Source organism: Nylanderia fulva, unplaced genomic scaffold (assembly GCF_048542155.1).
Source record: "Nylanderia fulva isolate GAGA-0341 unplaced genomic scaffold, ASM4854215v1 Scaffold1, whole genome shotgun sequence".
Lineage (NCBI taxonomy): Eukaryota > Metazoa > Arthropoda > Insecta > Hymenoptera > Formicidae > Nylanderia > Nylanderia fulva.
In genome coordinates, this window is record NW_028189192.1 from 8,343,398 (window position 1) to 8,356,166 (window position 12,769).

The 12,769-nt window shown below is 30.1% G+C and overlaps 1 protein-coding gene across 2 annotated transcripts in view; it reads left to right on the forward strand.

Annotated features, from left to right (window-relative positions):
• The first annotated feature begins 8,612 nt into the window (after positions 1-8,612).
• stet (stem cell tumor) overlaps positions 8,613-12,769 on the forward strand; it is a 359,283-nt gene continuing 355,126 nt past the window's right edge. Inside the window, exon 1 of one of the 2 annotated variants that reach the window (XM_085481187.1) lies at positions 8,613-9,668. The gene's annotated coding sequence lies outside the window, so the exon portion shown is untranslated. The remainder of the gene's footprint in view (positions 9,669-12,769) is intronic. The other variant, XM_085481191.1, reaches the window with a different exon arrangement.

Consider the following 12,769-nt stretch of genomic DNA (forward strand, 5'->3'; position numbering starts at 1 on the left):
GTTCACACATCTATAAACGATTCTTAAGCATACTGCTGATTTGGATTTGCATTATTTTCAAATTGAAAAATTTCATTTTTGATAGTTTTGTTTAAACTGCTGTATTTATTAAAGTGTGCGACTTAAAGCGAAACGAAATTCAGTTCACACATCTATAAACGATTCTTAATAAGACTGCTGATTTCGATTTGCGTTATTTTCAATTTGAAAAAATTCATTTTTAACAGTTTTGTTTAAACTGCTGTATTTTTTAAAGTGTGCGACTTAAAGCGAAACGAAATTCAGTTCACACATTTAAAAACGATTCTTAATAAGACTGCTGATTTGGATTTGCGTTATTTTCAATTTGAAAAAATTTATTTTTGACAGTTTTGTTTAAACTGCTGTATTTTTTAAAGTGTGCGACTTAAAGCGAAACGAAATTGAGTTCACACATCTATAAACGATTCTTAATAAGACTACAGATTTGGATTAGCGTTATTTTCAATTTGATAAAATTTATTTTTCACAGTTTTGTTTAAACTGCTGTATTTTTTAAAGTGTGCGACTTAAAGCGAAACGAAATTCAGTTTACACTTTTATAAACGATTCTTAATAAGACTGCTGATTTGGATTTGCGTTATTTTTAATTTGAAAAAATTCATTTTCGACAGTTTTGTTTAAACTGCTGTAATTTTTAGAGTGTGCGAATTAAAGCGAAACGAAATTCAGTTTACACATCTATAAACGATTCTTAATAAGACTACAGATTTGGATTAGCGTTATTTTCAATTTGAAAAAATTTATTTTCACAGTTTTGTTTAAACTGCTGTAATTTTTAGAGTGTGCGAATTAAAGCGAAACGAAATTCAGTTCACACATCTATAAACGATTCTTAATAAGACTGCTGATTTGGATGTGCGTTATTTTCAATTTAAAAAAAATTTATTTCTTAAAGTTTTGTTTAAACTGCTGTATTTTTTAAAGTGTGCGACTTAAAGCGAAACGAAATTCAGTTCACACATCTATAAACGATTCTTAAGAAGACTGCTGATTTGGATTTGCGTTATTTTCAATTTGAAAAAATTTATTTTTGACAGTTTTGTTTAAACTGCTGTATTTTTTAAAGTGTGCGACTTAAAGCGAAACGAAATTCAGTTCACACATCTATAAACGATTCTTAATAAGACTGCTGATTTGGATTTGCGTTATTTTCAATTTGAAAAAATTTATTTTTGACAGTTTTGTTTAAACTGCTGTATTTTTTAAAGTGTGCGACTTAAAGCGAAACGAAATTCAGTTCACACATCTATAAACGATTCTTAATAAGACTGCTGATTTGGATTTGCGTTATTTTCAATTTGAAAAAATTCATTTTTGACAGTTTTGTTTAAATTGCTGTATTTTATAAAGTGTGCGACTTAAAGCGTCAGTTCACATATCTATTAACGATTCTTAATAAGACTGCTGATTTGGATTTGCGTTATTTTCAACTTGAAAAAATTTATTTTTGACAGTTTTGTTTAAACTGCTGTATTTTTTAAAGTGTGCGACTTAAAGCGAAACGAAATTCAGTTTACACATCTATAAACGATTCTTAATAAGACTGCTGATTTGAATTTGCGTTATTTTCAATTTGAAAAAATTTATTTCTGACAGTTTTGTTTAAACTGCTGTATTGTTTAAAGTGTGCGACTTAAAGCGAAACGAATTTCAGTTCACACATCTATAAACGATTCTTAATAAGACTGCTGATTTGGATTTGCGTTATTTTCAATTTGAAAAAATTTATTTTTGTCAGTTTTGTTTAAACTGCTGTATTTTATAAAGTGTGCGATTTAAAGCGAAACGAATTTCAGTTAACACATCTATAAACGATTCTTAATAAGACTTCTGATTTAGATTCGCGTTATTTTCAATTTGAAAAAATTTATTTATGACAGTTTTGTTTAAACTGCTGTATTTTTTAAAGTGTGCGACTTAAAGCGAAACGAAATTCAGTTCACACATCTATAAACGATTCTTAATAAGACTGCTGATTTGGATTTGCGTTATTTTCAATTTGAAAAAATTTATTTTTACAGTTTTGTTTAAACTGCTGTATTTTTTAAAGTGTGCGACTTAAAGCGAAACGAAATTTAGTTCACATATCTATAAACGATTCTTAATAAGACTGCTGATTTAGATTTGCGTTATTTTCAATTTGAAAAAATTTATTTTTGACAGTTTTGTTTAAACTGCTGTATTTTTTAAAGTGTGCGACTTAAAGCGAAACAAAATTCAGTTCATACATCTATAAACGATTCTTAATAAAACTGCTGATTTGGATTTGCGTTATTTTCAATTTGAAAAAATTTATTTTTATTAGTTTTGTTTAAACTGCTGTATTTTTTAAAGTGTGCGATTTAAAGCGAAACGAAATTCGGTTCACATATTTATAAACGATTCTTAATAAGACTGCTGATTTGGATTTGCGTTATTTTCAATTTGAAAAAATTTATTTTTAAAGTTTTGTTTAAACTGCTGTATTTTTTAAAGTGTGCGACTTAAAGCGAAACGAAATTCAGTTCGCACATCTATAAACGATTCTTAATAAGACTGCTGATTTAAATTTGCGTTATTTTCAATTTGAAAAAATTTATTTTTGACAGTTTTGTTTAAACTACTGTATTTTTTAAAGTGTGCGACTTAAAGCGAAACGAAATTCAGTTCACACATCTATAAACGATTCTTAATAAGACTGCTGATTTGGATTTGCGTTATTTTCAATTTGAAAAAATTTATTTTTGACAGTTTCGTTTAAATTGCTGTATTTTTTAAAGTGTGCGACTTAAAGCGAAACGAAATTCAGTTCACATATCTATAAACGATTCTTACTAAGACAGCTGATTTGGATTTGCGTTATTTTCAATTTGAAATTTATTTTTCACAGTTGTGTTTAAACTGCTGTATTTTTTAAAGTGTGCGACTTAAAGCGAAACGAAATTCAGTTCACACATCTATAAACGATTCTTAATAAGACTGCTGATTTGGATTTGCGTTATTTTCAATTTGAAAAAATTCAATTTCGACAGTTTTGTTTAAACTGCTGTAATTTTTAGAGTGTGCGAATTAAAGCGAAACGAAATTCAGTTCACACATCTATAAACGATTCTTAATAAGATTGCTGATTTAGATTTGCGTTATTTTTAATTTGAAAATATTTATTTCTGACAGTTTTGTTTAAACTGCTGTATTTTTTAAAGTGTGCGACTTAAAGCGAAACGAAATTCAGTTCACACATCTATAAACGATTCTTAATAAGACTGCTGATTTAGATTTGCGTTATTTTCAATTTGAAAAAATTTATTTTTGTCAGTTTTGTTTAAACTGCTGTATTTTTTAAAGTGTGCGACTTAAAGCGAAACGAAATTCAGTTTACACATCTATAAACGATTCTTAATAAGACTGCTGATTTGGATTTGCGTTATTTTCAATTTGAAAAAATTTATTTTTGACAGTTTTGTTTAAACTGCTGTATTTTTTAAAGTGTGCGACTTAAAGCGAAACGAAATTCAGTTCACATATCTATAAACGATTCTTAATAAGACTGCTGATTTGGATTTGCGTTATTTTCAATTTGAAAAAATTTATTTTTGACAGTTTTGTTTAAACTGCTGTATTTTTTAAAGTGTGCGACTTAAAGCGAAACGAAATTCAGTTCACATATCTATAAACGATTCTTAATAAGACTGCTGATTTGGATTTGCGTTATTTTCAATTTGAAAAAATTTATTTTTGTCAGTTTTGTTTAAACTGCTGTATTTTTTAAAGTGTGCGACTTAAAGCGAAACGAAATTTAGTTCACATATCTATAAACGATTCTTAATAAGACTGCTGATTTAGATTTACGTTATTTTCAATTTGAAAAATTTAATTTTTGTCAGTTTTGTTTAAACTGCTGTATTTTTTAAAGTGTGCGATTTAAAGCGAAACGAAATTCAGTTCATACATCTATAAACGATTCTTAATAAGAGTGCTGATTTGGATTTGCGTTATTTTCAATTTGAAAAAATTTATTTTTGTCAGTTTTGTTTAAACTGCTGTATTTTTTAAAGTGTGCGACTTAAAGCGAAACGAAATTCAGTTCACATATCTATAAACGATTCTTAATAAGACTGCTGATTTGGATTTGCGTTATTTTCAATTTCAAAAAATTTATTTTTGACAGTTTTGTTTAAACTGCTGTATTGTTTAAAGTGTGCGACTTAAAGCGAAACGAATTTCAGTTCACACATCTATAAACGATTCTTAATAAGACTGCTGATTTAGATTTGCGTTATTTTCAATTTGAAAAAATTTATTTTTGTCAGTTTTGTTTAAACTGCTGTATTTTTTAAAGTGTGCGATTTAAAGCGAAACGAAATTCAGTTCACATATCTATAAACGATTCTTAATAAGACTGCTGATTTGGATTTGCGTTATTTTCAATTTGAAAAAATTTATTTTTGACAGTTTTGTTTAAACTGCTGTATTTTTTAAAGTGTGCGACTTAAAGCGAAACGAAATTCAGTTTACACATCTATAAACGATTCTTAATAAGACTGCTGATTTGAATTTGCGTTATTTTCAATTTGAAAAAATTTATTTTTGACAGTTTTGTTTAAACTGCTGTATTTTTTAAAGTGTGCGATTTAAAGCGAAACGAAATTCAGTTCACATATCTATAAACGATTCTTAATAAGACTGCTGATTTGGATTTGCGTTATTTTTAATTTGAAAAAATTTATTTTTGACAGTTTTGTTTAAACTGCTGTATTTTTTAAAGTTTGCGATTTAAAGCGAAACGAAATTCAGTTCACATATCTATAAACGATTCTTAATAAGACTGCTGATTTGGATTTGCGTTATTTTCAATTTGAAAAAATTTATTTTTGTCAGTTTTGTTTAAACTGCTGTATTTTTTAAAGTGTGCGATTTAAAGCGAAACGAAATTCAGTTCACATATCTATAAACGATTCTTAATAAGACTGCTGATTTGGATTTGCGTTATTTTCAATTTGAAAAAATTTATTTTTGACAGTTTTGTTTAAACTGCTGTATTTTTTAAAGCGTGCAACTTAAAGCGAAACGAAATTCAGTTCACACATTTATAAACGATTCTTAATAAGACTGCTGATTTGGATTTGCGTTATTTTCAATTTGGGGAAAAACTTGAACTTTTGATTTTTTCACTGACGACGCGAGCGATCGACGTACTATCATTTTCGGTATTAAAAAAATTAATTCCTTATAGTCAGCTGTCAGATTCACATTAATATATATTAAAAACACATTTTCAAGTGCGTTCAAAGTCTTTAAGCGAAGATAGATCGATTTCGATGTGCAAGCGAAAAATTTAAAAAGTGACAAGCTTTAAGATATGTGAAATATACATGCTCAGTCGTGTTTAGAATCGTTTCTTGTGGTTCGGGACATTCGCCTTCGAATGTTACATCGATGTAGAAAGCAGAATTTAAAAATCTTGAAATTTGAAAAAATTCATTTTCGACAGTTTTGTTTAAACTGCTGTATTTTTTAAAGTGTGCGACTTAAAGCGAAACGAAATTCAGTTCACACATCTATAAACGATTCTTAATAAGACTGCTGATTTGGATTTGCGTTATTTTCAATTTGAGGAAAAACTTGAAACTTTTAATTTTTCCACTGACGACGCGAACGATCGACGTACTATCATTTTCGGTAATAAAAAAATTAATTCCTTATAGTCAGCTGTCAGATTCACAATAATATATATTAAAAACACATTTTCAAGTGCGTTCAAAGTCTTTAAGCGAAGATAGATCGATTTCGATGTGCAAGCGAAAAATTTAAAAAGTGACAAGCTTTAAGATATGTCAAATATACATGCTCAGTCATGTTTAGAATCGTTTCTTGTAGTTCGGGACATTCGCCTACGAATGTTACATCGATCTAGAAAGCAGAATTAAAAAATCTTGAAATTTGAAAAAATTCATCTTTGACAGTTTTGTTTAAACTGCTGTATTTTTTAAAGTGTGCAACTACAAGCGAAACGAAATTCACTTCACACATCTATAAACGATTCTTAATAAGACTGCTGATTTGGATTTGCGTTATTTTCAATTTGGGGAAAAACTTGAACTTTGGATTTTTTTAAAGACGACGCGAGCGATCGACATACTATCATTTTCGGTATTAAAAAAATTAATTCTTTATAGTCAGGTGTTAGATTCACATTAATATATATTAAAAACACATTTTCAAGTGCGTTCAAAGTCTTTAAGCGAAGATAGATCGATTTCGATGTTGAAGCGAAAAATTTAAAAAGTGACAAGCTTGAAGATATGTCAAATATACATGCTCAGTCATGTTTAGAATCGTTTCTTGTAGTTCGGGACATTCGCCTACGAATGTTACATCGATTCTAGATAGCAGAATTGAAAAATCTTGAAATTTGAAAAAATTCATTTTTGACAGTTTTGTTGAAACTGCTGTATTTTTTAAAGTGTGCAACTACAAGCGAAACGAAATTCATTACACACATTTATTAACGATTTTTAATAAGACTGCTGATTTGGATTTGCGTTATTTTTAATGTGGGGAAAAACTTGAACTTTGAATTTTTTTATAGACGACGCGAGCGATCGACGTACTATCATTTTCGGTATTAAAAAAATTAATTTTTTATATTCTGCTGTCAGATTCACATATATATATATTAAAAACGCATATTCAAGCGCGTTCAAATTTTTTAAGCGAAGATAGATCGATTTCGATGTTGAAGCGAAATATTTAAAAAGTGACAAGCTTTAAGATATATTTAGTATACATGCTCAGTTGTGTTTAGAATCGTTTTTCGGAACATTCGCAATTGAAAGATATATCGATGGAAAAAGCAGAATTTGAAAATATAAGAAAATCGTTTTTGACAGTGTTTTTTAAAGTACTGTGATTTTTGAGTATGCAACTACAAGCGAAACGAAAATTACTTTACACAACTAGAAACGATTCTCAATAAGACTGCGCATTCGAATTTGCGTTATTTTAAAATTCGGTCATAATTTTATATTTGTGATTTTTACATTGACGACGCATGCGATCGAAATGCCATCATTTCCTGGATAAAAAAATTTATTTTTCAAACTCAGGTGGCACATTCACATTAATATTGTAAAAACACGACATTTCCATGTGCGATCTAATGTCTTTAATCGAATATAGATGAATGTCGATCTTGAAGCGAAAAATTTAAAAAGTTACCAACTTTGAGATATTTCAAACATGCTGGCGCAGTCGTTTTTAAAATTTTTTGCTGTTTTTATCATTCGCAATCAAAATATATATCGCTGGAAAAAGCAGAATTTAAAAATTTTTAAGTTCGACTAATGATCATTTTTTACAGTTTTTTTTTAATTATTGTAATTTTTAAACCATTTATATTTTAAGGTATGCAACTGCAAACTAAAAGAAATTTATTATATTCAACTAAAGACGATTTTAAAGAAGTCTACGCTTAGTCGGATGTGTTAGATATGTCTAATGTTTTGTATAGTTATATATATATTATATGAATATCTGTTGCACGATTGGAATGTCAAATTGTATTTTAACAGTTTTACTCTCTCATCGTGTAGTTGACATTACGTTGTCAGGACTTTCTGGAAACGCTAATAATGAAATAAGTACTTTGTCGTCTATATTTTCGAAATTTTTTACATTTTTTTTTATTTGCATCTCATAACGTATTGTTTAAAAAATATCGATGATAGAATGATGAATGTAATGGAAAATAAATTTTATCATGATATTGATTATGTCTTTTGAGGCTTGTAAGAATAATTTTTGTATACATACGTGCACAATTTGTTGCAAATTTAATTCGCATGTTTTGTATAATACATGCACTATATCGCGCGACCGACTTTTTGTAATCTTCGATCTTCCACTACAATGTATTCATGGTTGTGGAAATGTTCAGAGCCGGCTGGTCGATATTAGCTTGAGATTTAAAATACCTCTCTAAAACGTAGAAATGCAGTATGAGAAGGAACGAGGCTTATTTTGCAAACAAGATATTTTATACTCTTTTGTAAAAGATGAATTATGTGTTTTTTTCTTTGGATTATGTGTGTGTACATTTTCAAATGTAATTTTTAAATCAATAAAGTTAAAATTTGCAAAACTGAGTTATTTAGATTACAATGCATAGAAGAAAGAATACTTTCATGAATTTTTATTTGAATTTTAAATTTAATTAAATTATATATATAAATATAATTGAAATTAAATTATTGGATAGTTCATAAATCTCATATATCATATCTCTCTTTTATTCTCTCTTATTATTATATCATATAAATGTTAAACGATATTAAATATAAAGTAGATAATGTGCATGTTAGAAGAGAAGAAACGATTGCGATATTCCGAAAGTAAAGACAAATTTTTGTTCTGAACATTCTGAATCTCCGTTATTAAAGGAAAAGCGTATTTCGAGGGTCCATTAATTAGCGCCTCGTCGTCGACTCTACAAAGCGACGTCGAGCACGCGTGCATCTACTGCATGGCAGCGTTGGGGTCGGACGAACAACGCGCGCGTTGGTAAAATGAATCGAAGGGGATATCGTTGGTAGATAGCGGGGGAGACGTCGGGGATGAATCAGCGAGGGCGGCAAGACCTGCCGTCAGTCGCGCGACGCGTTTTCCGCCGCCAGCGTCGACGGCATCGCAAGAGCGGAACGTTAGCGCGCGTCGCTGCATTTTTTCATGCACGTTCGACGCGTCGCGAATTAAATCAGGTGACTCGTCGCGTATACGCTTGAACGATCGAACGACTCCGTCACGTGCGATCGGCGCCGCGCGATTATCGTACGCGCTCGAATGTGATCAGGTGACCTGTCACGTGCGAACGGCGCCGCCGTCTCTTCCCTCCCCCACTTTCACCGTCAACGCCATCGCCACGCGACAACCTGTATTATCGATCGCGCGCGTGCCGCAGTTCCGCATGCCGCGCGTTTGGCCAATCGCGAGTGTAACAACACGGTATAAAACAAGGCTGCCGATTTCGAGGTATGGCTCCAGAAGACCGCAATAAATAGATTCAATATACATATATCTTAAATATATTTATATATTTCAAGTTATCTCGTTTATAATCGCTTGATTTGAACATTTTCTATGGGACTATAATACTTCGCAATTATATACGTGATCATTGATTTAGTATACGACATCTGTGATCATGGATATTAATTAGTCGGCCAAAGCTGACGAGACAGATTAGAGTGTTTATTATTTTCCATTTATTTGCTAATTTTTTTAATAATAAGAAAGATATCCTTGATTCTCGCGTGGACGAAAGCAGTCGGCATCTATAACATAAGAAAAGAAGAATCTAACCTACATGCCGGCCGGCCGGCTGATCTCGCGGCTACATCCGGTTTTTCGTAGTTCGATACAATTTTCGCGCGCGTGTCGCACGTCATCAGTGACGTAATCGAGTTCTGCGGTTTTACGAGTGTTTCGAGATCGACATTTCGTGTCTTTACGTTGGTATCGTGCTCGCGCACAACTTTTCGCAATGCGCCGAACTGCGAAATTTTGATCTGGCGATCGAGAATGTGTTTTTTCGCGCCTGTTCGCTGCTCCTGCGTCATCTCCTCAACGACTAACTGCGTTCTCTATAAGAGGTAAAATTTCGGTATTATATATTATAAATACCACATATTACAAATAGCGTCTAAAATCGATGTGATGATCTATATCCTAATATTGATATCCCGGGAAATATTTTTTTATATATAATTATATATAAATGATTGTATAATTATACGTAAAATTATATGTGAAATATGTCCATTTTTATACAAAAATATATAAATTTATATATAAATTATAGAAGAGTTGATATATTATCATGTCAAATTATATATGAAACATATATATTTATATATATATATATATATGAAGAAATACTTATATTTATTATATATATATATAAATTTATATATAATTATATATAAAAAACACTTATCTAATTACGTATGGACATATTTCATATATATAATTTTGCGATTATATGTATAATTTTATATATTTCTATACAATTTTATATTGTCATATATAAAACATTTTTTCCAGGATATTATTGTTACGTTTATATATAGAAATGGTGCAGATAAATCGAGCATTTCTTTAGTATTATAAGAATCGAGTACAAAAAGAGAAAACTTCTATCTGGCAAATATCTAAAAATGTTTTCTTTCTTGGATTGCTTCTGGCTTTATATGTGTGTGTGTGCATTTTGCGTGTGTGTATACGTTCGCATTTAGCGAGCGTCAGGTTACGTACCTTTTATCTCTTTTTACCTACTTTTTAAAGTACACAATGGTCGGTTTATTTATACGAAGTATGGTAATGCTCGCACGAATACTGTTACTCATATTCGAAGTAATCAAAGCACTTTACAAAGCAATTATAAACTATTCTCATCTCATTTAAATTATACATTTGCACATTTTAATATTATACATAAAATATTGAAATTCTATATTTCAGTTCTTTAACTAAAGTAAGAAAAATTATTATTAAAGATATAAAAATAATATTAGAATAAAAAAATATTGAAAATTTTTAATAACAAGATAAATATATATATATATATATTTTTATTAATAATAAATATATTTTTATTTCATATGTTCGATGAAAATAAGTAAATACGTAGATAATTACATTAAAAAATTAATAATGAAAATTAAATAGTTATAAAAACAATTTTGAATAAATAAAGAAGTATATCTAGTTTCAACTTTTGCACTCTTTAAAATTATTGTTTCAAATAATGTTTCATATAATCGCAAATAATCGTTAGCATATATGATATGTTCTATGGTAGAATGCATTCTGAATGCAACTTGCCATAGAATATAGGTGCATTTATACGGATTCCATTATATTGACGTATGTGCACTACAAAGTGTGTAGTATTTCAGTAACGTGCTATGATTACTTGCATGTCGCATCTTGTGTGTGAAGCTGACTTCACATCACGGATCAGTGTCAAAAGTAACGCAACTCCACGGTAGGGTGGATTGTAAAGGGATACGTCTGCATCAAGAGCGAATCTAGATGTCTTTGCACCCTGTAGAATAATAATTTTGACGGGATTTTAAAGTCTTGAATTATACATGCAAGATTTTAGATTTATGAAAGACTGCGTTTTAAGGAACCCTAATTTATTAATAATAAAACATATGCAATAACTAATAAAAATTTTGAAAAGCAAATAAAATTTGCACTAAAATTTATACTAGAAATTTTATTAAATCTTTATTGAATTTTATTGCAAAAGCGCAATCTTAATTATGTAATTATTTTATATCCGCAAGAAATAATTCCATTAAATAATTATACCAAATTTAATAATAGGAGAAATATTTCGAAAATTCTGGACATTAAAATTTAAAAATGTAAAATTTCTCTCTTGAGATTTCACGTTACATTTTATGTTCGTTGAAACTGCAGAGAATATCGGGGAAATAATGAGATTCTGAATTTATTTTCTTTTTCAAATAACCCTACGTACTTTTGTAGAACCAAGGTCGACGACCTTACGCTCGTCTCAGTTTAACAGCCCCCGAGTTTAGTACGACACATCTATGAGACATCGTCGCGATACACGAGGAAAGCCAGATAAGGGGCGGAGAGAACTCGAGTTGGGGATGCGGGTGGTTTTGCGGAAGCCGAGACGACGGTCGAGGGGTAACCCGTGCTACCCGAAACGAAGGGTAGTTCGCGCGAACATCGAAAGAAGGATACGAGGGGGAGAGACAGAGAGAGAGAGAGAGGCGGAGGTAGGAAAAGAGACCGGGTATGTTTGGACGGGACTGCTTAGGATGCACTATGGTTATGGGGTTTCATGTCGATCGAACTACGCGATGCGATTTGCAGATTGGTAAATTATACGAAATATATGAATTTTTGAATAAGAGAATAGAAGTGTAAATATACTGAAAAAAATTAATTATTCAAATAAATAGTTATTTCAATACTCTCTTATACATCATTTATTTGAAACTAATAATATTTATTTGTTGTGAAAAAATATTTATTTGATATAAGAAATCTTTGTTCAAAACAGATAAATATCTATTTGTTTCAAACAAATGCTACTTTTTTATCAATAATTTGTAAGGTAATTTACATTTCTGCGTTAAAGAGTTAATCATCAAGAAAAATTTTATCTTTTTATAATCTAATATAAGGTAATAATATTAATAAAAAAATTAAGTTTTTAAAAAATAGCATATTTAAATAGCATATTTAAGAGCTCTGAAAAAAGGACTAACTTTTTAAGTGTCGGAAAGTTTTATTATAACTCAAATCGAGTCTGCTTGAGATAAAAAAGTTATTATTAATTTTCATATAATGAAAAAACTTAGCAGCCCCATAACTTAGGGTTCTTATTTTTTACGTTTAATCGCTAAGAAAAATTCTGAAACATATCAGGAACTTTAGAATTATTTGCGAAAGAACTTTATTAATTGTAAATATATAAAAACTCCGAAATAATATAATTAGTATTAACTTTACAAAGGTGGATAGGAGAGACTGATTTCGTTGTTTATTTTTCGTACAATAATTATATGGCATTCGTGTTAATATCACGAGATATGCACCCCGTGTGCACAGCGTGTGCGCCACGGTGGATGGTCGGCACGATCCCATCATCGATGCATTGCCATGGAAACGGCACCGCCACGCGAACATGCTGTGCCACATTGCGCCG